Source organism: Monodelphis domestica, chromosome 1, assembly GCF_027887165.1.
Source record: "Monodelphis domestica isolate mMonDom1 chromosome 1, mMonDom1.pri, whole genome shotgun sequence".
NCBI lineage: Eukaryota > Metazoa > Chordata > Mammalia > Didelphimorphia > Didelphidae > Monodelphis > Monodelphis domestica.
In genome coordinates, this window is record NC_077227.1 from 380,553,817 (window position 1) to 380,580,570 (window position 26,754).

Sequence of the window (26,754 nt, forward strand, 5' to 3'; positions counted from 1 at the left end):
TCAAGAGGAAAAAAAAATGCAAAATCCTAGTCTATCTAAGTCAAGGTCATTCCTCTTACCTGGAAAGAAAATGGAACCTGCCCCTTTCTTGAAGAGAGTTGTTACATTTGGACCATAGATTTAGAACTGAAAGGACCCTTAAGTCATCAAGTCTGACCATCTCATTTTACAGATGAAAAAACTTAGGCACAGAGAATATCTGTATCTGGGCAAGATTTGAACCCACTTCTTGACTTCAAGGCCAATGGACCGTCCTCCTCCACACTGCCTCTATATATTTTATAAGGGATTTTTTCCCCAAGAGGATTGTACTGAATAGGAGGCTGGTGGATCACCTCTGAAGTCTTTTCTACTTCTGAGTGCCTTGACTGAACTTGGGTAGTTGCCAACCTTCTTTATTACCAGAAATCTTTCCCTTTTGGTGCCTACTCTAACCTGATCCCACCCTAGCCTCTCCTTATAAACCTAAGCTCCATAAGAAGAATGGCATCTGTAGTAGAAAGAGCAAAATGTTTACAATTAATCCATATGGATTGGGTGATGCTGTGTCCTGGTGCCATGTGCAAATTCCTCCTCTTTGCTCTTTTGCTGAAGGTTTCTCAGCCTGATATCAGGGCTTGGGTGTCTACTTGGTGCACCATTGCCTTGGTTTATTCTTCTTAAGTAGGATTTGCAGAGGATTTTTTAAAAGCTGATTTGACAGTTTTCTGCAAGAGTGGGCAATTATTAAAGGAGAGAAATTCTCACAGGCATATGGGTCAAGTTTTTCTGAAGCTTTTTTAGTTCGGGTTTTAACTCACCACATTATGTAGGGGTATATCTGTCTAGTTTCTAAAGAAATAGACAGAGACTTGTCCCAACAAGGCCTCAGGGGTCTGACAGAAGCTATTAATTATTTGTCTCTGCTTAAACTCATACTGATGAGAGGAATGGAGCCTGTAATTAAGATTTGAACTCTAGGTCTCCTTTCACTCATTCATATCTGGAAGGTGGTTTTTTATCCAGATTCTGATTTAAACCTTAGTTTAATATGAAAGATATTCTTATATCCACTCCCTAATTCATGAAGTTATGCAGAGTCTACTAGTCTTGGAGGCTGGAAGACTTATGGTTAAAGGCTCAATGTCAGGTTTCTAGGATTCATTCAATATTGATTCTTCTGTCCAAAGAAAGCGCTGCAGTAGCAAACAGTTTAAGAAACTAGTAAATACTGTTCTGGGCATCTAGTTGTTCATAAGTGACCTAAAGATCACCATGTGAGGATGTTGGGTGGATATGAGTAGGCTATAGGTATAAGTAATCATGCTTTACACATAAAAACTCCTCTCTCCCAGACTGCTGTAAAATCACTGCCATTTCCTGAAGCCCTGCTCTGATGTTGCTCCTTGCCACTGCTGCTTTGGGGGTATGGATTTGTTCTTTTGGCATGAGAAGGCCTGGGCCACATGCCTGGGGATTAGTGAACACATTTTCAATTTTCTCTTTAATCTGTCTCACAGATTTTGGTGTACAAAAAGCCAATGGGGAATCTGTAAAACTGTTTTTCTTTGTCTCAACAAAAGGTCCTAATTCCTAGCTAAGTGAGGATAACAGAATTCATTTCACTTGTTTTCACAAATAATCAGTCCTTCCTGCTAAGTCTTCCTGAGATTGCATGTAAACACATTCATTCATTTCCATGTGCCCATTCATTACCTACCATGCCTTCCACATACCTACAGCCCAACTGCATAAATTGTTTTGAAGCTTTTATAAACATCAGGAAGCAACTAGGAATACTGTAGGGAAGGATCCAAACCTGGAGCCCTCAACCAATATACTTGCTATCAGAACAAAGGCCATGTTGTTGTTTCATATTTTTCTCTCTTTCATGGATGCTATATGTAATAGAGGGTTAAGTCTGGTGGTAAAGTGAGAGAGGGAGAAAGAGTGGAGACCTCCCCTCTCAAATTGGGGTTCAGGGGGAGACAGCTGATGTTTAACTTGGCTAAGGGAGAGGAGAGGGGGAGTGAGCAGTTTCCCCCTTCAACCTCCCCTCAGCTATGGCTCATCAACCCCAGACTGCCTCTTGACTTCCCTCTACTACTAATGTATAGAGGTTCCCTCCTCTATAAGAGAGAGTTACCCAGCCCCCCTCAAGTTGGAACTGCTTCCCACTCACACTAGAGTCAGTTGGGGAAAAAAGACAAACTTTATTCTAACTGAATCAATTTGGGAAAAATATAGGGAAATAGCTGCAGGAAGGGGTTTTGTGAGGAAAGAGGGGAAAAGATATCCCTATTCTAGCTACCCTTACCTCCCTCCTCAAGTTGGGGGACCTTGGCAGCCTTGGGCCCCTGAGAGATACAGGCTTGGATGGCCCTGGTCTTGGTCCACAGGCAATGTTCAAACCCCGGGCACCAGGAGCTGTGAGATGATCTTGTCAGCTTTTTGGCTGTCTTCTCCAACTGCCCCTTCAGTTGGGAATTGGTGGGGGGGGAAGGCTGTCCAATCACCAGGAGAAGAGGTAAGTCTTCTTCAGGAGCAAAGTCTTGACCAGACCTTTCCTCAGGCTGTCTCAGGATTGAGAGCAAGCTAACTGCCTCTCTCTGACAAAAGCTCTTGCTCTCCCAAGCTTCCAGAAAATCTCCTGGGGCCCCTCCCCCTCTGTGGCTGAGACTGTCAATTTCCCAGACTGTAACTCCAGTTCTAGGGTTTTAAACCTCTATCACATATAGAACCCCAACCACACCATGTATCTTCAACTTATCAGATAACTTAGTATAGTGGATAGGGCACTGGACGTGGAGGCTGGAAGACCTGTGGTCAAATCTTGCTTCAGACATCTATTTCCTCAGGCTCAGTTTCCTCATTGGTGAAATGAGAGAGTAGGACTCAAAGGCCTCTGAGATTCCAGCTCTAAATTTATGATCCTATAAACTTGGCTCTAGTACCCTGAAGGTATTATTCATATCTTTTATTTTTCCTCTATTTTCCTCATAGTTAAATACTGAGTAAATAAAATATTCTGGGGTTGTCTGACTCTACCCACTTAGCAAAAGAGAGCCATATAAATAATTTCCTCCAGTACTGGTCTTTTCATAATGATAATAGTAATAATAAAAAAGAATAATAATATCTTCCTTAATACAATACTACATACTTTATTAAACACTTTTACTTCTAAAGCCTCATAATATTGTTACAGCATCCTAGGGAGGCAAATAATTTGATTGTCTAGTAAACAATTTTAGCTCCTTTTTGTAGATGAAGAACATGAATCTCAGAGAGAATCTTGCCCAAAGTTACATTGTTATTAATGAAATCTGGATTTAAATCTAGGTGTCTTGATTTAAGACCTGTGAATTTCTACTGTACTCTGTCTCCTCTTCTGTGACCTTTTCGGTGCCCCATTCCAAAAGGGTCTAGTTCCCAGGAACTGTCATAAAGCCTCATTAAGTATTAATTGCTAAGGCCAAAACCATTTAACCTTTGCTAACCTTAGTTCTCTCCCTTTTTGACTCCCTCTCATACATGTATCCCTCTCTTTCCCATTCTTTTTCTTTCTTGCTTGCTGTAAAAAGGAATTCGTTATTCCTTTCCTCTAATTTAACGGGAGACCAAAGGTCCTCTTATCATAGAGATGTGTAGGGATTACTCAGCCCACAGTGACAGGAAGTAAAAACCATAGAGACAGGAAGGAGAAACTATAGAAACAGGAAGGAGGAACCATAGAGACAGGAAGTGAGGTAGGAGGAGGTTATAAAAGGGGCCCAGCATTGGTTGGTAAGCCTGTCAGTTGCTGTCAATTAGGGGGGTCAGTTGCTGAGAGTTAGGTCTGTTATTTGCTGACAGTTAGGGCTAGCAGTTGTGGGGAAGTTGGCTACTGGCCTTGAGTTCATTGTTGGGGGTTGGTTGCTGGTAGTGTGGGTTGGTGATTAATTGGTGGTTGGGATATATATATATATATATATATATATATATATATATATATATTCTGCCTGGTGAGATAAACTAAAGGGTGATCAGCTGGACTTTCTCTAAGGCAGGTCTGAGCTTACTGAGCTTTTGGCTTTAACCTTTAGAGGGTTTTTTGGCTTTGGGGTTTGGGGCTTTTAGTTTGGGCTGTTAGGTTTTTTCCCCTTTCCTTGAACTTTTTGGAAGGTGTCTGGTCTTTGGTAACAGACCTAATTGGGGTTGGATTAAACACTGATTGGGTTGGTTTCCATTGGACTGGTTTGGGTTGGAACTTTGTGGGGTGGTAGTAATTATAGGTAGTTATAGGATAACTAGTATAGACATTAGGAAATTTTCTTTCTCTACCTCTTTCCTATATTTCTCTCCTTTACAATATTCTTTTACTACCTCTATTTTAATTAAACTAAATTGTTCATTGTTTAAAGCTGCTAGAAGTTTTCTTTTCTCTGGCTTAAAGAGATACTTTTAATTTACAACTTTACTATATTCTCATTAAAACCTAAGTTATTAAAAGCTGCTCTCATTTTGTCAAAACCCCTATTTTAATCCTTACATTGCTCTTCCTTCCTTCTTTGCCTTTCCTTGACCCCTTTATTTCTCTCATTTATCCTTCCATTTCTCCTGCTTTTTTCTCTGTTTACTTTTGCTTTATCTCTATATTTCTCCTCTCTCCCCCTCCTCCTGTTTATCTGTCTGTCTCTGCCATCTTAGTGACCTTGTTTCAAGCAAGACTATAAGGCATCAAAGAAAGGCAACATAGTTGATGAAGGATTATGATGTAAAAATATCTAAGGTATGTAGAAAATTTTCAACCAAAAAGTTTGTCTTCAACAAGGCTAATATTCTTCACGATGGATTTTCTTTGAATGCAAGAGAAAGTAGTATTAGCTACCAGCCAAACAGAACTCAGCAGCTACGATAAAACTGTTTTGGAGCCCGCAAATAAATGACCATTTATAAAGACGGCTGTTCCCCAAGCCTGAAAGGGTTTCTTTCAACAGTCCACTTATTAAATTCCTTTTCTTCCTTCTTGGAAACATCCAATATTAGGATTGGAAGGGACCTTAGAGAGCAGCCAGTGTAGTCCTCTCATTTTACTAAGGGGGAAACCAGGATCTAGAGAGGGAAAGTGACTTACCCAAAGTCCTGTAGGTCATATGAATTGAGATCCTCTGAGCCCTTCATTGCCCCTGAGTTCAGATATCACCACCTCTATGATGACTTTTGTGATTACCCTTGCCTACAAGTGTTGCTTGCCTTTCATGCCCATTTGATCTCTTCTATATACTTATTTGTGGGCAGCTAGGTGGTACAGTACAGAGAGTGCACCTGAAATCAGGAAGTCTTGAGTTCAAATTCATCCTCAGACATTTAGTTGTTAGACACAAAGGAAATCTCTTAATATCTGTCTATTTAAGTTTTCTTAACTGCAAAATAAGGGCCAGAATAGCTCTTCTGGGCAATAAACAGATTGCAGGGAGGCTTCTCTTCCTGAGTCCAAATCTGGCCTCAGACACTTTCTAAGTTTTGCGACCCTGGGCAAGCCACTTAATTTTGTTTGCTTCAGTTTCTTCATTTCTAAAATGAGCTGGAGAGGGAAATGAAGTGGCTTGTCCAAAGTCGCCCAGGAAGTTAATATAGTAGTAGAACCAGGACTCAAACCCAGGTCTCCTTGCCTATTATCCCAGTACTATTTCTACTAGACCTCCTATCTTACCCCTACTAGGAGAAAATAAGTCCCTTAAGGGCAGAACCTATGTTATTTTCCATGTTTTTTATCCCCAGTGCCACACAGTAGTCTTTTAATAAGTATTTATTCAGTTCAACTGAATATCTTAAGTTGTTGTTAATCTCAGAGATATTTATACCTGAGGAAGACTAAAAAGCATTCAAGGTCCAAAGAAATGTATTTCTAATAGTGGAATTTAAGGCATCTTGACAGGTGTGGGGAGAACCATTTGGGAGAAAAGGGATCCCTTAAATCTCATCAGATAGGAAGCTTTTAGGACCAATCCAGCCTGGTGTGGTAAAAAGAGTACTGGATTTGAAGAAGGAGGAGGAGGAGGAGGAGAAAAGAAGGAAGGAAGGAAGGAAGGAAGGAAGGAAGGAAGGAAGGAAGGAAGGAAGGAAGGAAGGAAGGAAGGAAGGAAGGAAGGGAGGGAGGGAGGGAGGGAGGGAGGGAGGGAGGGAGGGAGGGAGGGAGGGAGGGAAGGAAGGAAGGAAGGAAGGAAGGAAGGAAGGAAGGAAGGAAGGAAGGAAGGAAGGAAGGAAGGAAGGAAGGAAGGAAGGAAGGAAGGAAGGAAGGAAGGAAAATTGAGTTCAGAATATGGTCCCCTTACTGACTGTATGACCTGGGACAAGTCACTTATTTTTAAATATCTAATTTCTCCAATTCCTGAATGATAAAGGGATTGCATGCGATGGTCCCTTAAGATCCTATGATAAGTGGGTAGCACTGTGTACTTTCTAAGACTTTCTATGTAGCATGAGGATATATGGTGTGACCCTCACACTCCTTCCTATTTCTGTTAGATCCTGGTAAGGCAGAAGCCTGGAGGAATAAAAAGAGGGCTGGCAGGTGGTGTTATTTGCAGGTGTATTTCAGCCAAATGGATGGAAGGAGACAAATCATGCCTTTCCTGTCTTTTGCACAGGATGGGGACAGCTGTATCTTCTCATGCTTTCCTGCTGCCAGGGATCAGATTCCACTGGCAGGAGGGGGATCCAGCAGAGACCTCAAAATCTCTTATTGGCCAGAGGCTATGTCTGACATGAGACCAAATATCCCAGGTCACAGTACTGATGTCCTCAGCATGAAATCCAGCAGGCAGATGGATAAAGCACTCCCCAGATGCATAGGGGTGTTGTGTCCTGACAGGCAGCTTTCAGTGCCTTCCACAGATGTTTATAAGAGCTGAGCTTTGGCTACATCTGTTCTGCAGGGCAAGGGGAGAAGGGGTGGGGTGAGAAGGAAGAGGGGCAAGATTGGAGAGCCAAGAGACAGAAAGAACAGGGCAAGATGGGGGGAGTAGAGGGAAGGATGGAAAGGAAGAAAAGATGGAAGAATAGTGAGAGAGGGGGAAATGGGGAATATGGAAGAATACAGGGAGAGAGAAGGGAAGAGAAAGGAAGAGAGGATGATGATTATAATTTTCAATTATATGGTGATTTAAGGTTTGTATTTTGTATGCATTTATTCATTTCAGCCTCAGAATAACCCTGTGAAATAAGTACCATGGGTATTATAAACCCCATTTTAAAGATGAGGAAATAGAAGCTTAGAAATCTCAAGTAACTGGAAGTTTTTACTCATCATTTGTTTCAGTCATATCTGACTTTACCATCCCATTTGGGCTTTTTTTTTGGTAAAGATACTAGAATGGCTTGCCATTTCCTTCTACAGCTCATTCTACAGATGAGGAAACTGAGGCAACAAGGGTTAAGTGATTTGCCCAGGATCACACAACTAGTAAGTATCTGAGGTTAGATTTGAATTTAGGAAGAGGAATCTTCGTGCCTCAAGGCCCAGTACTCTATCTACTGTACTACCTGGCTGCTCCAACTAAGGTGAATGGCTTAAATCAAGATGCAGAGAGGGAAGTGGGATTGAGGAGGAGGACTACAAGAGGAAAGAGATCAAGAAGTTGGGTTTGAGGGAAGACACTGATGGTTGGACCTGAATTATCCTTTTCCCCTTCTAGTTGCTGTTGCTTTTCCTATGGTGGAATTCATCCTGACTTTGTTAATAGAACTGTTCTTTGCTATATGGAATAGCCATTTTTAAGCTAAATTGGCCATTGTAAGGATGATATTAGAAAATAAGTATTGTTTTATTAGTTTAGGGATAAAAAGTAGAGTGGCTGGCTTGAGAAAGAACTGGAGTTTGAAGGAGAGCTGAGAGAATGTGTTAATTTCAGATGTTGACAGTTATAACTGTTTTTCTGTGTCAATTACTCTATCTGGCAGTTGGGAGTTGATCTCTGGCAGTTGGCAGAGACACACACTCTGAGGCTCTCTATCAGGGCTGGAGGAAATAACGTCTTTGCCCCTCTCTCTATCTGAGGGAAAGAACTGAAGGAGCTCAGTGTTTTCCTTTCCCAACTTGGGAAACACTATTGAATATCTATTGTGGTTTTTACAGATTGTTTAACTCTGAGAAGACCAAAGAAAAACCTGGTCTTTAGTTTGGACTACGAGTCTGGTAAGTCTGTTCTTGTTGAGACTCAACAAGCTAGCCTTTGCTATTTTATAATTTGAAGGCAAAGTTAAGATTTATAAGGATAATAGTAGTATTTTTTATTTTAGATAGTATATATTTGGGTTAGTCACATCAGGGAAGATTAGTGTAGCCTGTGAAACACAGAAGAAATGGTACCATGTGTAAACCTCAAAATTTCCTTAGACTTATAAATGTTGGAAATTTCACCATTGGGATATTTCATACTTGAAAAATTTCTTACTGATAGTCTATTGGAATGGGAACTCCATTGGCATGGGAGGTTCCTTCTCTTCCCTTCTTAAGATTACTTTAGGACAGAAACCCTTTGCTGAACAATGGAAAGGACTTTGACCTATGCTTAAGCATAGAACAGGAATTTCTTTGAGTCTTGATTGATTTTAGAATTGATACAATGGAGATACTCCACCCTATTCAGTCCTAATAGGATTGAGTAAGGGCTGCAGCCTAGATCAAAATTTAATTATTCCAATCTCTACCATACTCAAGTTAACAGGATTTAGAAAGGGCTGTAACAAAGGAGTATAGATTTAATCATTTGAAAATATGACCTTCAACAGACATGTGCAAAAAGCCAGAAACCTCTGGGCGGTCCTGGGTTAAGCGAGAGCCTCCATTGACAGGGAAATTGATGAAGAGTGATTGGTAGATGTGAGGACTGAGGGGAGGCAACCTGGATGGTGTCCTTAAAGATAGGAGGGTCTGGAGACTCGAGAGGGAGGGTTGAGTTTTTGGTCGGTGGTTCCTGGGCTCTGAGGAAGCTTGCTCTGAAGGAAGCTGAAGGTGGGGGCCTCTGAGACTGTTTCTCCATTTTGGACACGTGAGTAATAGGGACTGATCTCTTTTCTTTGCCCCAGCTATCTAAGGGCTTGGGCCTTTTGGCCCAGCCTAAACAGAAGGGGTATTTAAGCCCTATTCCCTTCTCTCCCCTTTCTCTCTCTCTCTATATCTCTAATTCCTTTCTTACTCCTATTGTAATTAAACTCCAAAAAAAGCTGACGGCTGACTTGAGTTTTTCATTTAGGAATTACATAGCTGATTCCTTGGCGACCTTAAATTAATATATATTAGTCTTTTAAAGTGATTCCCTTGTAACATTGTGGCTGACCACACGGGAGTCTAAAGAATCCTCTCAATAAAACTTTTTCCTTGCCTTTTTACTATACTGTTTCACCACTTAGTTCTTTTTTTTTTTAACAAAAAAACTTGGCTTAAAGACACAGCTGCTAGAACACGTGAGTATAAAAAACTTTTTCTCTTTTCTCCTTAAGTTAAATTGGAATCAGCAGTTTTTTCTTTTTCTTCCCTTTAATCTTAAGGGAAAGCTGGGTAGCTCAGCGGATTGAGAGCCAGCCCTAGAGGCAGAAGGTCCTGGGTTCAAATCGGACCTCAGATACTTCCCAGCTGTGTGACTCTGATAGACAGAAAACAGCTGTTTTTAAATCTCAGCAACAGGACTCTAAAGTCCTGGCTGGAAGAACTGTTTCTAAATATCCTTTCCCTTAAGGAACAACTTCCTGGATTAAAAAAAAAAAAAAAAAACCCTGTGGAAAGTTTGTTGCTTTGCCCTGCTCCCCACGTGTTTTGTGAAATTACAAAATATACATATAAAAATGAGTACTACATTCTTTGACAATTATATGGCAGCTGAAGAAGTAGGGGCATTGAGGAATGAAGGATACCTCCAAATTTTTATATTAATAGGTACTGTCATTTTTGTACTCCTCAATACTATATTTAGAGATGAAAAAATAAAAAATATTGAGGATAAAATAAAACAAAATGAGGATAAAATAAAACAAAATGAGGATAAAATAAAACAAAATGAGGATAAAATAAAACAAAATGAGGATAAAATAGAAAAAATTGAGGATACAATAGAAAAAATTGAGGATACAATAGAAAAAATTGAGGATAAAATAGGAAATATTGAGAATAAAATAGAAAAACTTGAGGATAAAATAGGAAATATTGAGAATAAAATAGGAAATATTGAGGATAAAATGGGAGATATGGAAGATAAAATAGGAAAAATTGAGGAAAAAATGCAAGCCCAATTAGAAGATCTAAAAAGTTTCTTACAGGATCAATTGGCAAAAAACCACTCTACCAGAAACAGACCTGTTTCTGAACCTTTGAATGAGGAAATTTCCTTCCCTGAAATAGAGATGGAAAGCACCTTCCCTATAGCCCAGTTAACAGACTGCTTCTCTCGTGCAGTGCAAATCTTGTCTGAATTTAATCCCCAAAACCCTTCCCCTGCAATCCCAGCTTCTCATGTTCCTTCTCCTACAGAAAACCAAATTCCAATGCAAGGGAGATCTTGTCCTCCTAGAGAAACCTGTCCTTGTCAAACTGACCCACAGGTGCAAAATTCAACTAGAGGCCTGTTTCCTCTAAGAGAAGTACCTGAAATAGGACGAAATGGGGATGTGGTGACTTTAAGACATAGGATACCGTTTACTCCCCAAGAAATAAATGAATTTACACGAAATATCCCCACATATGAACAAGATCCTTTTCTAGTAACAAAAAAGATGGGAGACATATTTTTTCAATATAATCCGTCTTACAAGGACGTTGAGAGCTTACTACAGGCTTTTTTAAGTGAACGTGAAAAAAACAAAATAATTGCTCATGTCAACAAAACCCGGGGGCGTAATGCAGCACATTGGCCATCTCAGGATCCCGAATGGGACTATAATAATCCTGAGGACTATCTACAACTATACCGTTGTAGAGAGGCCATCCTCACGGCCATGAAGGAATGTGCGGACAGTACAGATAAGTGGATGGAACTGGAAAAAATTAAGCAAAAGGAAAACGAAACACCCTCCAGATTTATGGACAGAATTATCGAGTTTGGGGACAGATACTTAGATTGGGACTTAAATAAAGAGAATAGTTTAAGACAAGTTAGAAGAATATTTGTAAACAATTCTTGCAAGGCAATTAAAATTATTTTAAAACACAATGCCCAAGATGGTCAGATATGGACCTTGAAGAATTGCGAAAAACAGCTATATATGTTTTAAAGGGAAACGAAGAAAAGGAGAAAGAGAATAATGATGACATGGAGGAAATGAAGAAAAAAATGAGATGTGTAATAGATAGGATAACTAAATTAGAAAGTGGGCATGATAATGAACCAACGACAATTGCCCCTCTCCAGAAATCCAATTATCAATCCATTACTTGCCACTTCTGTGAGAAGAAGGGCCACAAAATGATGGAATGTAGAACCTTTCTTAAGATGTGTGGAAGGAATACACAGTTTAATAATGGTTTTAGAAATAATAACTATAGAAATTATGATAATGGTTATAGAAACCAAAATTCTAGAAATTATAATAATGACTATGGAAATAACTATAATGAATATAGAAATAAGAGCTTTAGAAACCAGAATTATAGAAATAGGAATTGGGAATTTAATGACAATGCTCAAATTGAAGAAAATTTTAATGATAATACTCAACAATATATGAGAAATGGCGCTCGTCCAAAAATTACTCGAGGTACTAATGACCCTCAGAGAGGTGCCCTTCAGGGGGGTGCCCAAGGAATATCCCAAACACAATGATGGTGCCCGGGGGGGGCTGGGGCACAGGAATCAGAGGATACAACCTTTGATTTCCCAGACCCTGATGTCCTACTACCCGTTGTCCCTATCCACTGCCCTCCCCATACTAATGAACCCCATGTTACCTTAAAAGTGGGTAACACCTATTATGATTGTCTATTAGACACCGGAGCTTCCTGGTCTGTATTAAAGAGAACACCTGATTTACAATGTTATTCTATTGGCTCAGAGAATGTAATGGGAGTATCAGGAATAACCCAAAGAGTTAAAAGACTTCCTCCTAGAATGGTGTCTGTAGGACCCCTAGAGGTACAACACTCCTTCCTTTTGATGCCTGACTCCCCTTTAAATTTGCTGGGGAGGGACCTTCTATGCAAACTCAGAGCCACAATAACCTGCTCCCCAGATGGCTCATTATCATTAGAAGTACCAGAGGAATCTTTAAATTTACTCCCTGTACTTCTCTCGGAAAACCAGGAGGCAAAAGAACCTTCCATTTTTGAAATACCTAAAGATATACCGGAGTCTCTTTGGGCCACATCTTCTTCTGACGTAGGCTTACTTAAATCTGCTGTTCCTGTGCAGATAAAAACTAAATCTAGCCCACCTCCTTCTATCCCTCAGTATCCCCTCTCAAAGGAGGCAATTGAGGGTATTACACCAGTTATTAACTCATTAATAGAACAGGGAATAATAATCCCTTGCAAATCTGAATACAACACGCCCATCCTGCCAATTAAAAAACCAAAAAAAGGACCCGATGGCAAACACATCTATAGATTCGTACAGGATCTAAGGGCAGTGAATAATCACGTTATAAAGAGACACTCCGTAGTTTCTAACATACATACTATTATTTCATCTATTCCTAGCACAGCTACATACTTTACAGTAGTAGACTTGTGTTCAGCTTTCTTTTCCATACCAATACATGAAAACTCCAGGCATATTTTTGCTTTCACCTGGAAGGGCTCACAATATACCTGGTGTCGGCTGCCACAGGGTTATGTCGAAAGTCCGAGCTTATTTGAGCAAATTTTGAGCCAAGACACAGACAATATAACATTTAAAAATAGCAAATTAATCAAATATGTAGATGATCTACTCTTGGCTTCAACAGATGCAGAAACATGTCAAGAAGATAGCAAACACCTTCTTTTGGAATTGCACAAAAGAGGACATAAAATCTCTAAGGATAAAGTTCAATGGTGTCTCCAAAAAGTAGAATATTTGGGATTCATCTTGACTGCGGGTGCTCGTTATATTTCTCCAAAACGAATTGAGAACATTCAAAAATTGAGTGCTCCTACCACTAAGAAACAGCTGAGAGCAATTTTAGGAGCAACAGGGTTTTGTAGACAATGGATTCCTTGCTATGGGGAAATCACTAAACCCCTTATAGCATTAACAAAGGATTCGGTTCCTGAACCCCTCAAATTAGAGCCTGAACACTTGTCAGCTCTAACAGATCTGAAAAAGGCTATCATGTCTGCCCCTGCTCTAGGCATCCCAGATTACAACAAGCCATTTACTTTATATGTGCATGAGCGAAGAGGAGTAGCCTCTGGTGTGTTAACTCAGACTTTGGGACCTTCTCAGCGCCCAATTGCTTATTATTCTGCCCAACTAGACCCAGTAGCAGCAGGAGCACCACCATGCCTTAGAGGAGTAGCTGCTACAGCCTTACTAGTAACAAAAACCGTTGATTTAGTATTGGGATGTCCATTAACAATAATGTGCCCACATGAGATTGAAGCATTATTGGTAAAACATAGAACACAGGCATTCTCGGATCAGAGAATTACAAGGTATGAAATAACCTTATTAAATAGTGAAAATATTACCTTGAAACGCTGTTCAACTCTTAACCCTGCCACCTTGCTTCCAGATTTACCCACTTCAGGAGAACCACTACATAACTGTGAAACATTAGTGTCCATGGCAGAAAAGCCTCGAGATAATCTCTTGGACACTCCCTTAGAAAATGCAGATCTGATTTTATTTACCGATGGTTCCTCTTTTATGAGGGATGGCATACGTTACACTGGAGCTGCCGTAGTCTCAGAATTTGCCACTGAATGGTCAGCTTCACTACCTTCTAACATTAGCGCTCAAGGAGCAGAACTCATAGCTCTAAAACAAGCTTGTATAATTGCCAAGGATAAAAAGGCAACAATTTATACAGATTCTAGATATGCTTTCGGCATTTGTCACTCAGTCGGGATGCTATGGCTCCAAAGAGGATTTTTAACCTCAGCTGGAAAATCCATAGCTAATGCAGAAATTATTAATGAAGTTCTTTCTGCTCTCAAACTGCCTAAAGCCCTAGCTGTAGTTCATTGCTCTGCCCATACAGGTGGCTCTGACCCTGTCTCTAGAGGAAATGACCGAGCAGATGCCGCTGCAAAACTAGCAGCCATAGAAGGACCTGGATTAATTTTAACATTAACAACCACTGATAATTTAAATTTATCACTCTCCTATAATAAAAAGGAAGTGGAAAAATGGAAACAAAAATTTAAAGCAAAACAAATTAATGGAGTATGGGTGTCACCTGAAGGAAAACCCCTGCTCCCTAGAAGTTTCTATAACCAAATTTGCCAATCTATTCATAAAAATGGTCATTTTGGCACCCAGGGCATTGTGGACTCTGTCAAGAGAGTATGGATAGCCCCTGGTATAACTACTGTAGCCTCTAAAGTATGTTCAGCCTGTCCTATTTGCCAGGCATATAACCAACATGCATATCGTGGAAAAGCCTTTGGGGGACGTCCTCTGGCTTACACACCTTTTGAACATCTACAGATAGATTTCATTACAATGCCAAAAGCTGGACATTATAAATTTTGTCTAGTAATTGTAGATCAACTAACCAGATGGCCGGAAGCATTTCCTACAACCCGAGCCACAGCAGATTTTGTTGCAAAGATACTTTTAAAAGAAATTATCCCTCGTTTTGGCCTACCAGCACGTATTGACTCCGATAGAGGGAGTCATTTTACCGATTCTGTCTTAAATCAAATATATTCTTGCTTGGGGATAACTCCAAAATTCCATGTTCCATATCACCCCCAGAGCTCAGGCCAAGTGGAGAGGATGAATAAAGAACTTAAGACTATGATTGGCAAATTATGCACTGAGACCCATTTAAAATGGCCTGAAATTCTCCCTCTGGCCCTATTTTATCTTAGAAGCAGACCTAGAGGAGACTTACATATTTCACCATTTGAGATGCTTTTTGGACATCCGCCTATACAGGCTAAGCCTTTCTCCCCGGCTTATACATCGCTATTAGGGGGAGATATTACTATTGCTTCCTATATACAGGAGTTACAGCACAAACTACGTGAACTTCATGAATCTGGAGCTGCAGTACAAGCTGGACCATTAGACTTTTCTCTGCATGACCTGAACCCAGGAGATAAAGTTTATATCAAGAATTTCAAGCGAACTGGAGCAACTGAACCTTCATGGGAAGGACCATTCCAAATATTATTAACTACTCCAACATCTATAAAGATTGGAGAAAGAGACTCTTGGATTCACTGCTCACATGTGAAGAAAGCATCTTCTGCTGAGACTGATTGACTCTATCCTATTATATGAATTGTGACTCTATCTTATCATATGAATTGGAGATAATAATCCATAGACAAATGGATATTTTTTTTCAAGAATATATTGAATTACTGATTTTTTTTCTTATTTTTTTCTTATTTCTTTTCTTTTATTTTTTTATCAGAATATTTGATTTTTTCTCATTTTTTGTACTGAAGGTACACATAATTAATACTAATATTATTTTTTCCCTGCAGTAATACAAGTTAATATATATACTCTTGCTATAATATCAATATATGCCTAAAAGCTTTAAACTATGGGAACCTGCCATTTATTGATAAAATATTATAGGACTGTGATTAATGTTTGTGTCTGATTCCAGGAAAAGGGATAAAAACAAGGAGCACAGACTAAACCTGAATAGTGCCAATAGAGCACACATGAAATATTAAAGTGAGACTCAAGGTTGCGACGCTTAACTTATGTTTAAGTCGTAGGACTTCCTTGTATCTACACTCCTTTCGAAGTACTCAAACAAGTAAAAAGCTTGACTATCATGCTGGCTCCCTATATCTCTGAAGAAAAAAAAATCAGACAAGGGAATGACATTTCCCCATCAAAATAGAATTCTAATTCTTTTCTTCTTATATTATGGCAACTTCCTGTAGTCTTGGCTACAAATGGCTAAGTGAAATATTACTGCATTCTGTCCTACATACTTGTGGAATAGAAATTACTTTAAACTGGACCTATACAAGGTCTATTTTGAATTTTTCTTATATTTTTGATTATTCTTCAATCCTTTTGATAATTGACACATATACCCCCATAACTGAACATTGCATTCTGAGCTAAACTTGATATATTTTTTTAAATACTTACTTCAGGGGGGATTGTATTTTAATTTAAAATCTAAGAATTTTTGAATTTTTTTTGTTTGAGATTTTATTTTTATAAAAATCCAAGACTTTTGTTTAAGATTTTACTGTTATAAAAAATTTTCAAAGATTTTGATTTTGTTCGAGAAAAGATCTTCAAGAAAGAAGCTTGAAACTTTTATATCCAGAGAATGAACTGTTGCAGAAAGATGCCAAAAACCTACACTTCATCAAGAAGATCAAGAATGAACTTTGGATGTGATTGATTGGACTGAACTTTTGATTGAACATTTATTGTAACATTTATGCCAAAAGGGACTGCCCCTAATTTGGCTTTCTGTCAATGCGCCTAGCAAACATTGGTTTTGCTTTCTTTTCTTTTCTATTTCCTCTCTCACTATTCTAATTTCTCTTAGAAAATTGAATATTGTGTATATCTTTAGTTAGAAGTGAATTTAGAACTACAAAATGATTATGTTAAATGATCAATGGGGAGACTAGTCTCCCAATGATCATCAGGGGGGATTGTAAACCTCAAAATTTCCTTAGACTTATAAATGTTGGAAATTTCACCATTGGGATATTTCATACTTGAAAAATTTCTTACTGATAGTCTATTGGAATGGGAACTCCATTGGCATGGGAGGTTCCTTCTCTTCCCTTCTTAAGATTACTTTAGGACAGAAACCCTTTGCTGAACAATGGAAAGGACTTTGACCTATGCTTAAGCATAGAACAGGAATTTCTTTGAGTCTTGATTGATTTTAGAATTGATACAATGGAGATACTCCACCCTATTCAGTCCTAATAGGATTGAGTAAGGGCTGCAGCCTAGATCAAAATTTAATTATTCCAATCTCTACCATACTCAAGTTAACAGGATTTAGAAAGGGCTGTAACAAAGGAGTATAGATTTAATCATTTGAAAATATGACCTTCAACAGACATGTGCAAAAAGCCAGAAACCTCTGGGCGGTCCTGGGTTAAGCGAGAGCCTCCATTGACAGGGAAATTGATGAAGAGTGATTGGTAGATGTGAGGACTGAGGGGAGGCAACCTGGATGGTGTCCTTAAAGATAGGAGGGTCTGGAGACTCGAGAGGGAGGGTTGAGTTTTTGGTCGGTGGTTCCTGGGCTCTGAGGAAGCTTGCTCTGAAGGAAGCTGAAGGTGGGGGCCTCTGAGACTGTTTCTCCATTTTGGACACGTGAGTAATAGGGACTGATCTCTTTTCTTTGCCCCAGCTATCTAAGGGCTTGGGCCTTTTGGCCCAGCCTAAACAGAAGGGGTATTTAAGCCCTATTCCCTTCTCTCCCCTTTCTCTCTCTCTCTATATCTCTAATTCCTTTCTTACTCCTATTGTAATTAAACTCCAAAAAAAGCTGACGGCTGACTTGAGTTTTTCATTTAGGAATTACATAGCTGATTCCTTGGCGACCTTAAATTAATATATATCAGTCTTTTAAAGTGATTCCCTTGTAACACATGTGGAACCAGGAACTTGGGTGGATTTAGAATCCCTTAGAATTAGAAATCCTTCTTTATCCTTATATATTTCAATAAATATTTTATTTTTATTAGTCTCTTTAGCATCCTTGCTCTTGGCCCTGAAGGGAAGTTCATGTTTTAGCTTCACTTCATTACCGAGGATACTTTTGATAGGTATCAAACAGTTTTGAACCTGTATTGAACAGTTTTTCTATCTATATTTATGTAGCTCACCATTATTATTTTTATACCATGAAGCCAAATTTCATGTGTCAGATCACATTTTACCCACCAACAACTAAATTTCAATGTTTCCCTTCTGGATCTGCTACATGTATCTGGCCCCTCAGATCCATCAGGATTCTATGGAGAATAGCCTGAGATCCAGAGACCTTGACTTGTGAAGAAAACTTCCTGTTGGGAAAACCAACCTCTACCTGCCCTGAATCCAAGTGTGTACATCTCCCAGTAAATACTTTTTTTTTTTTTTACCATTTGAATGACTTTCTTTAGTCAATTTAGAACATTATTCCTTGGTTACAATAATCACATTATTTTCCTTCCTCCCCTCCACCCACTCTTCCCCTGTAGCCAACGTGCAATTTCATTGGGTATTACTTGTGTCCTTGATCAGAACCTATTTACATGTTGTTGTTTACACTAGGATATTCATTTAGAGTCTACATCCCCAACCATATCCCTTCCACCCATGTATTCAAGCAGTTGTTTTTCTTCGGTGTTTTTTACTCCTGCAGTGTTTCCTCTGGATGTGGATAGTGGTTTTTCTTGTAGGTTCCTCCGAGTTGTTCAGGGTCATTGCATTGCCACTAATGGAGAAGTCCATTACATTCGATTGTACCACAGTGTATCAGTCTCCGTGTACAATGTTTTCCTGATTCTGCTCCTCCCACTCTGCATCAATTCCTGGAGGTTGTTCCAGTTCCCATGGAATTCCTCCACTTTATTATTCCTTTGAGCACAATAGTATTCCATCACCAACATATACCACAATTTGTTCAGCCATTCAGCAATTGAAGGGCAGCCCCTCATTTTCCAATTTTTTTTGCCACCACAAAGAGCACAGCTATGAATATTTTTGTACATGTCTTTTTCCTTATTATCTGTTTGGAGTACAAACCCAGCAGTGCTATGGCTGGATCAAACGGCAGATAGTCTTTTAGTGCCCTTTGGGCATAGTTCCAAATTGCCCTCCAGAATGGTTAGATCAATTCACAACTCCACCAGCAATGAATTAATGTCCCAACTTTGCCACATCCCCTCCAGCATTCATTACTTTCCTTTGCTGTCATGTTAGCCAGTCTGCTGGGTGTGAGGTGATACCTTAGAGTTGTTTTGATTTGCATTTCTCTGATTATAAGAGATTTAGAACGCTTTTTCATGTGTTTATTAATTATTTTGATTTCTTTGGCTGAGAACTGTCTGTTCATGTCCCTTGCCCATTTATCAACTGAAGAATGGCTTGATTTTTTGTACAATTGATTTAGCTCTTTATAAATTTGAGTAATTAGACCTTTGTCAGAGGTTTTTGTAATGAAGATTGTTTCCCAATTTGTTGCTTCCCTTCTAATTTTAGATGCATTAGTTTTGTTTTTACAAAACCTTTTTAATTTGATGTAATCAAAATTATTGATTTTACATTTTGTGATTTTTTTCTAGCTCTTGCTTGGTTTTAAAGTCTTTCCTTTCCCAAAGATCTGACAAGTATACTATTCTGTGTTTGCCTAATTTGCTTATAGTTTCCTTCTTTATATTCAGGTCATTCACCCATTCTGAGTTTATCTTGGTGTAGGCTGTGAGATGTTGATCCAAACCTAATCTCTCCCATACTGTCTTCCCCAATTTTTCCAGCAGTATTTTTTTTTATCAAAAAGTGGGTTTTGGTCCCCAAAACTGGGATCTTTGGGTTTATCATAGACTGTCTTGCTAAAGTCATTTACCCCAAGTCTATTCCACTGATCCTCTTTTCTGTCTCTTAGCCAGTACCAAATTGTTTTGATAACCACTGCTTTATATCCTTCTTTTGCAATTTTTCCCATGATTTCCCTGGATATCCTTGATCTTTTGTTCTTCCAAATGAACTTTGTTATATTTTTTTCTAATTCAGTAAAAAATTTTTTTGGAAGTTCAATGGGTTTAGCACTACATAAGTAGGTTAATTTGGGTAGGAATGTCATTTTTATTATGTTAGCTTGTCCCACCCATGAGCAATCAATGTTTCTCCAATTGTTTAGATCTAGTTTTAATTATGTGGAGAGTGTTTTGTAGTTGTATTTGTATACTTCCTATGTTTGTCTCGGCAGATAGATTCCTAATCATTTTATTTTATCTAGGGTGATTTTAAATGGAATTTCTCTTTCTAATTCTTTCTGCTGAAATGGGTTGGAGATATATAGAAATGATGATAACTTATATGGGTTTATTTTGTATCCTGCAACTTTGCTAAAGTTGTTGATTATTTTGACTAGCTTTTTGGTTGATTCTCTAGGATTCTTTAAGTAAATCATCCTATCATCCACAAAGAGTGACAGCTTGGTCTCCTCATTGCCAATTCTAATACCTTCCATTTCGTTTTCTTCTCTAATTGCTACTGCTAGTGTTTCTAGTACAATGTTAAATAATAGAGGTGAAATTGGGCATCCTTGTTTCACTCATGATCTTATTGGGAAGGCTTCTAGTTTACACCCATTGCAGATGATGTTTTTTTGATAGTTTTAGATATATACTGTTTATTATTATTAGGAATGACCCTTCTATTCCTATACTTTCAAGTGTTTTCAATTGGAATAGGTAGTGTATTTTATCAAAGGCTTTTTCTGCATCTATTGAGAAAATCATGTGATTTTTGTCAGTTTGCTTGTTAATATGGTCAATTATGTTGAAGGTTTCCCTAATATTGAACCATCCTTGCATTCCTGGTATAAATCCTATCTGGTCATAGTGAATAACCCTCGTGATCACTTGCTGGAGTCTTTTTGCTAGTATCCTATTTAAGATTTTTGCATCTATATTCATTAGGGAGATCAGTCTATAGTTTTCTTTCTCTGTTTTTGACCTGCCTGGCTTTGGGATCACTACCATGTTTGTGTCGTAAAATGAATTTGGTAGAACTCTTTCTTTGATTATTCTGTCGACATGATGGTCTACTTAAAGAATCCTAGAGATTCAACCAAAAAGCTAATTGAAATAATCAACAACTTTAGCAAAGTTGCAGGATACAAAATAAACCCACATAAATCATCAGCTTTTCTATATATCTCCAACACAGCTCAGCAGCAAGAACTAGAAAGAGAAATCCCATTCAAAATCACCTTAGACAAAATAAAATACCTAGGATTATTCTGTCAAATAGCTTGTATAATATTGGGATTAGTTGTTCTTTGAATGTTTGATAGAATTCATTTGTGAATCCCTCTGGACCTGGGGATTTTTTCTTAGGGAGTTCTTTGATGGCTTGTTCAAGTTCTTTTTCTGATATGGGGTTATTTAGGTAATTTATTTTTTCCTCTTGTTTGTCTAGGCAATTTATATTTTTGCAAGTATTCATCCATATCACCTAGCTTGCCATATTTTTTTTGCCATATAATTGGGCATAGTGGTTTTTAATGATTGCCTTAATTTTCTCTTCTTTTGAGGTGAGATATCCCTTTTCATCATGGATACTGTCAATTTTTTTTCTTTCCTTTTTTTAATTAGACTGACTCGTACTTTGTCTATTTTATTTGTTTTTTCAAAGTACCAGCTTCTAGTCTTATTTATTAAATCAATAGTTCTTTGACTTTCAATTTTATTGATTTCTCCTTTGATTTTTTTGGATCTCTAATTTAGTCCTCATCTGAGGATTTTTAATTTGTTCACTTTCTAGTTTTTTAATTTGCATGCCCAATTCATTGACCTCTGCCCTTCTTAATTTGTTAATATATGAACTCAAGGATATAAATTTCCCCCTAAGTACTGCTTTGGCTGCATCCCATAGGTTTTGAAAGGATGTCTCATCATTGTCACTTTCTTCAATGAAGTTATTTATTGTTTCTACGATTTGTTCTTTAACTAACCAGTTTTGGAGAATCGTATTTTTTTTTTATTTTAATTTCCAATTAATTTGTTATTTACCTCTCCATGTACCTTTACTAACTATTATTTTCATTGCATTGTGATCTGAGAAGGTTGCATTTATTATTTCTGCTCTTTTGCACTTGTTTGAAATGTTTTTATGCCCTAATACATGGTCAATTTTTGTGAATGTACCATGTGCTGCTGAAAAGAAGGTATATTCATTTGTCCCTATTTATTTTTCTCCATATGTCTACTAACTAATTTCTCTAAGATTTGATTCACTTCTCTTACCTCTTTTTTATTTATTTTTTGGTTTGATGTATCTAGTTCAGATAGAGGAAGGTTCAGGTCATCCACTAGTATAGTTTTTCTATCTATTTCATCCTTGAGCTCCACTACTTTCTCCTTTAGAAATCTGGATGCTATGCCATTTGGCTCATACATGTTGAGTACGAATATTTCCTCATTGTCTATATTGCCTTTTATCAGGATGAAATTACCTTCCCTATCTCTTTTAACTAGATTTATTTTTACTTTGGCTTTGTCAGATACCATGATTGTGACTCCTGCCTTCTTTTTATCAGTTGATGCCCAATAGATTTGGCTCCATCCTCTTACTTTCACCCTATGCATATCTACCTTCCTCATGTGTGTTTCTTGTAGACAGCATAGATTTTGTAGACATGTAGACAGTTTTGGATTTTAATCCACTCTGCTATTTGCTTGCATTTTATGGGTGAGTTAATTCCATTCACATTCAGAGTTATGATTACCATCTGTGTATTTCCCAGCATTTTGATTTCTACTCCTGATCCTTCCTTTTCTTCTTTCACTACTTCCTTCTACACCAATGTTTGTTTTTAATCAGTCCCCCTAGTTCTCATCCTTATTTTACTTCCCTTTCTACCCCCCTCTCTTCTTATTCCTCTTCTTATTTTCCCTGTAGTCTTTCTAAAATTACCCCCCCCCTCTCCCTCCCTTCTACTGCTTCCCTCCCCACTAGTCTGTTTATTACCCTTCTACTCCCCTATAGGGCTCAAATCTCTTTTCTATCCCAATGGATTGTATTGTTCTTCCCTCTTTGGGTCAATTTCAAAGCATGTAAGAGTTGAGTATTTCCTATATCCAACCTCTTTACCCATCCAGTGTATTGATGTTCTCCCCCCTCCCGCCATGAGCTTCTTTGTGACATAAATTTACCCCCATTTGTTTCTTTTCCCATTTCTTTTAGTATTAACCTCTTTTTTAGCTCTAGTTGTATAAATATGTATATATACACACGTATATGTATTTATGCATTCATATATCTATATACCTATTTATATCTTGTCCTTTCAACCTATACAGTTTGTTACTATTCCCTCTAAGTGTGATTCTTCTAGCTGCCCAGGTGATAATAACAGTTTTTAAGAGTTACCAATGACCTCTTTTCTTATTGGAATACATATCATTTTAACTTACTGAGTCTCTTAAATTTTGTTTTGTTTTGTTTTGGTTTTCTTTTTTCCCTCTTTTTAAATTACCTTTTGATGATTCTCTTGAGTTCTGTGCTTGGATGTCAAATTTTCTGTTCAGTTCTGGTCTTAGCAAATTCTTGGAATTCTTCTATTTTCTTGAATGACCATACTTTCCCCTGTAAAAATATACTCAGTTTTGCTGGGTAGTTGATTCTTGGTTGTTGACCTAGTTCCCTTGTTTTCTGGAATAACATATTCCATGCCTTTCAGTCCTTCAGTGTGGATGCAGCCAGATCCTGTGTTATCCTCACTGTGGTTCCATTGTATCTGAATGACTTCTTCTTAGCAGCTTGTAATATCTTTTCTTTGGTCTGATAGTTCTTGAATTTGGCTATAACATTCCTGGGTGTTGCCAGTTGGGGATTAAGTACAGGAAGTGATCTGTGGATTCTTTCAATTTCTACTTTTCCCTCTTGTTCTAAAATATCAGGGCAGTTTTCTTGAATAATTTCCTGTATTATTGTATATTATATTATATATATATATATATATGTATATATTTTATATATGTATATATATTATATATATATGTATATATATATATATATATATATATATATATATATATAAGGATTTTTCTTTTGTCATGGTCTTCCAGTAGACCAATAATTCTTAAATTGTCGCTCCTCGAACGATTTTCTAAATCCTCTGTTTTGTGAATGAGATGCTTCATATTTTCCTCAATTTTTTCATTCTTTTGGTTTTGTTTTATAGTGTCCTGTTGCCTTGTGAGGTCACTTAATTCTAGTTGTTGTATTCTGATTCTTAAAAACTAGATTTCATCCCTGGCTTTTTGGTCATCCTTCTCTTTCAGGTCTGTTTTTCTATGGAGGTCATCTTTTATCCTCTTTACCTCATCTTTCATCTCCTTTGCCTCATTTTCCAGCTGATTAATTTTGGCTTTCAAGGCACTGTTTTCTGTTTCCAGATTAATTATCTTGCTGTTAAAGTTGTCTTCTGCCTCTCTTAATTGTGCTTTGAATTGCATTTTGAGTTCTTCCAAAGCCTGTATCCAATTCGCTGGGATTTCTGATTTATCATTTGCTGATCCCTCCCCCCCCCCCCGTTCTGTTCGCTGTATAGAAGCTATCTATTGTAATTTCTTTCTTCTTTTTCTGTTGTTTGCTCATATCCACCCCTTCTTTGCTCCCCGTATTTGTCTGTGCTCTTGCTCCTCTCATTTTTTTTATTTTGGGGGCTTCTGTCAGTCTCCCCTCTTGGAACTTTGACAGAAGATCTCTCAGTGCAGTCTCTGGGGGAGGGTTTTGGGGGTTTGAGCTTCCCTGTCCTCTGGAGGCTTTTGATTGGATTAAAGTCCAGTAGTCAATGAGGGAGGGGTGTGGAGTCTGGACTTCCCTGAGTTCTGAAGACTTTTGATGGGATTAAGTTCAGCTTGGTTGGGCTGGGTGTGCTCTGAAGCCAATACCTCGTATAAGGCTGGAGCAAATATAGAGGATCTCCACAGCTCTGGCTGGGCTGCCAGCTCTATGCTCCCTCTCTAGCTCCTTCCCTGCTGTCTGTGTTCGATGCTCTGAGCTTGACACAGTCCTGCTTGCAAGGTACACCCTCCAGACCAGCACCTTTGCCCTCCCAGGAGTTCCCACTGCCGCTGGAGTCTCAGTGCTCTAGGTGGATGGTGTGAAAGGTCCTGGGACCTTCCTTCTGCCTTCCCCTTAAACCCGAGTGTTCTCAGCTTCTGGCTTTCGGGGGGGGGGGGAATCTTTTGAATTGAATCTAGCAGGAGAGTTCCTTGGCTCTGTCTTGTTGTTAGGTTTGATGTTAAGTCCCCTAGGAGCATTCAGTTTGTGATTGGTAAGGAAGGGTATTCAGAGGTCTGAACTTCTGCTCCTTCTAGGCCGCCATCTTGACTCCCGGGTTTTTCCTGCATGTAAATACTTAATAACCAACCCTCTTTTAAAAAATGGATGAATGACACACCTTTAAATCTGCAGTATTAACATTTTCTCTAACACTTTCCTAAATCTAGATAATTAACCAAATAATTAACTAGGTCCTGTTTGTAATGTTTGCCAATCTCTAAGTTATAAATGCTCACACTGAAAATTTAACAATTAGATCTTGAGTGCCAGTAGGAGCCAGCTAGCACACCTCTGCTCCTAGCCTGTAGGAAATGAATCAAGTAGGATACAGCCCATGGCACAGGGTCTGGCTACTCCTTGGGTGGGTTCTAGGTGCTTCCAGAGCAGTAAGTCCCTCTATCATTTACTATACCTTTGGGCAGGCCCCTTCCCCTCTTAAGCTTCAGTTTTCTCACCTATAAAACTAGGATGCTCGATTCTACAGTCCCTCTATAGGACTGAGTTCTTTTAAGTTCCTTTTTGACTCAAATGTTCTAGATTTCATTTCTAGAATTCCAACAAGATTTAGTCTGTTCTATTCTAAGGTCCTTTCTTGCTTTTCCATTCTATGATTCTGTGTTTCTCCCTGCAGTACCATCCTGTCCCAATAACTTATACAGTGTTATTGTTCTGTTGTGTCTGGTTTTATATATATATATATACATACATATAAAATCCACTTATACAATAAGTATAAGTATGTCATGGTATTTTTACAAGTAGTAAATTATTCTGTTATTATATGCACATAAATACATATATATATATACATATATCTAGAAATATATATAGTACACACATATGCTTATATGCTTAAATTGTTTCCCCCACATTAAACTCCTTAAAGTTGTCAACATGGAAATCTAGAAATCCCCAGTTTACTTAGTTTAAAGGGAGAAACCCCAGGTTTTGACCTTGTCACAGGAGAGGTTTCCCCCTGAGGGAAGGTCCCACTTCACCAGACAATAGACATTCACTTCAGCTTTGGCGCAGTAGGTAGCACGTCAGTCTTGCAAGCTGAAGATCCCAAGTTTGATCCTTGGAAGGAGGGTGTGGTATATGGGGAAAGGCTTCTGGAGACAAAAGAGCTACTTTGCTTAGGATGGGGTCTATTTCCCACCTGAAGTGGATGTCTGTTGTCTGGTGAAGTAGGACCTTCCCTCAGGGGAGAAACCTCTCCTGTGACAAGGTCAAAACCTGGGGTTTCTCCCTTTAAACTAAGTAAACTGGGGATTTCTAGATTTCCATGTTGACAAAGTCTACAATTATTTTGTCATTGCATTCCCAACACACATAGCATAGCACCTGAACCATGTTTTAGATTAAATTTCATTGACATAAGAAACTCCCTTTACCTATTTGCAAGTTGGTACCTCCTCTGCAGCTTATATGGAAAATGGACCTGTCACTGAGATTCTCCCAAACTCATCTCTAGTCGTAGATGATATAGATGAGTTTGAGAGAATCTCAGTGACCAGCCCATTTTCCCACAGGCAATATGTGGCAGAGAATGGACTTGTACTGAGGTCATCCTGACTCCAAGGCTAGCTCTCTAACTATTATCCCATTCTGCTTCTCTGGCCCATTGTAGGTGCTTAGTCAA

The 26,754-nt window shown here is 38.5% G+C and overlaps 1 long non-coding RNA gene across 2 annotated transcripts in view; it reads left to right on the plus strand.

Moving 5' to 3' along the window:
• The window catches only part of LOC103105258 (uncharacterized), a 137,223-nt gene that overhangs the window by 71,842 nt on the left and 38,627 nt on the right, over window positions 1-26,754 (plus strand). The window contains exon 3 of one of the 2 annotated variants that reach the window (XR_008915176.1): window positions 8,099-8,158. This is a non-coding gene — a long non-coding RNA (uncharacterized LOC103105258). Of the gene's footprint in view, window positions 1-6,275; window positions 8,159-26,754 lie in introns of those variants that run through there. The other variant, XR_008915175.1, reaches the window with a different exon arrangement.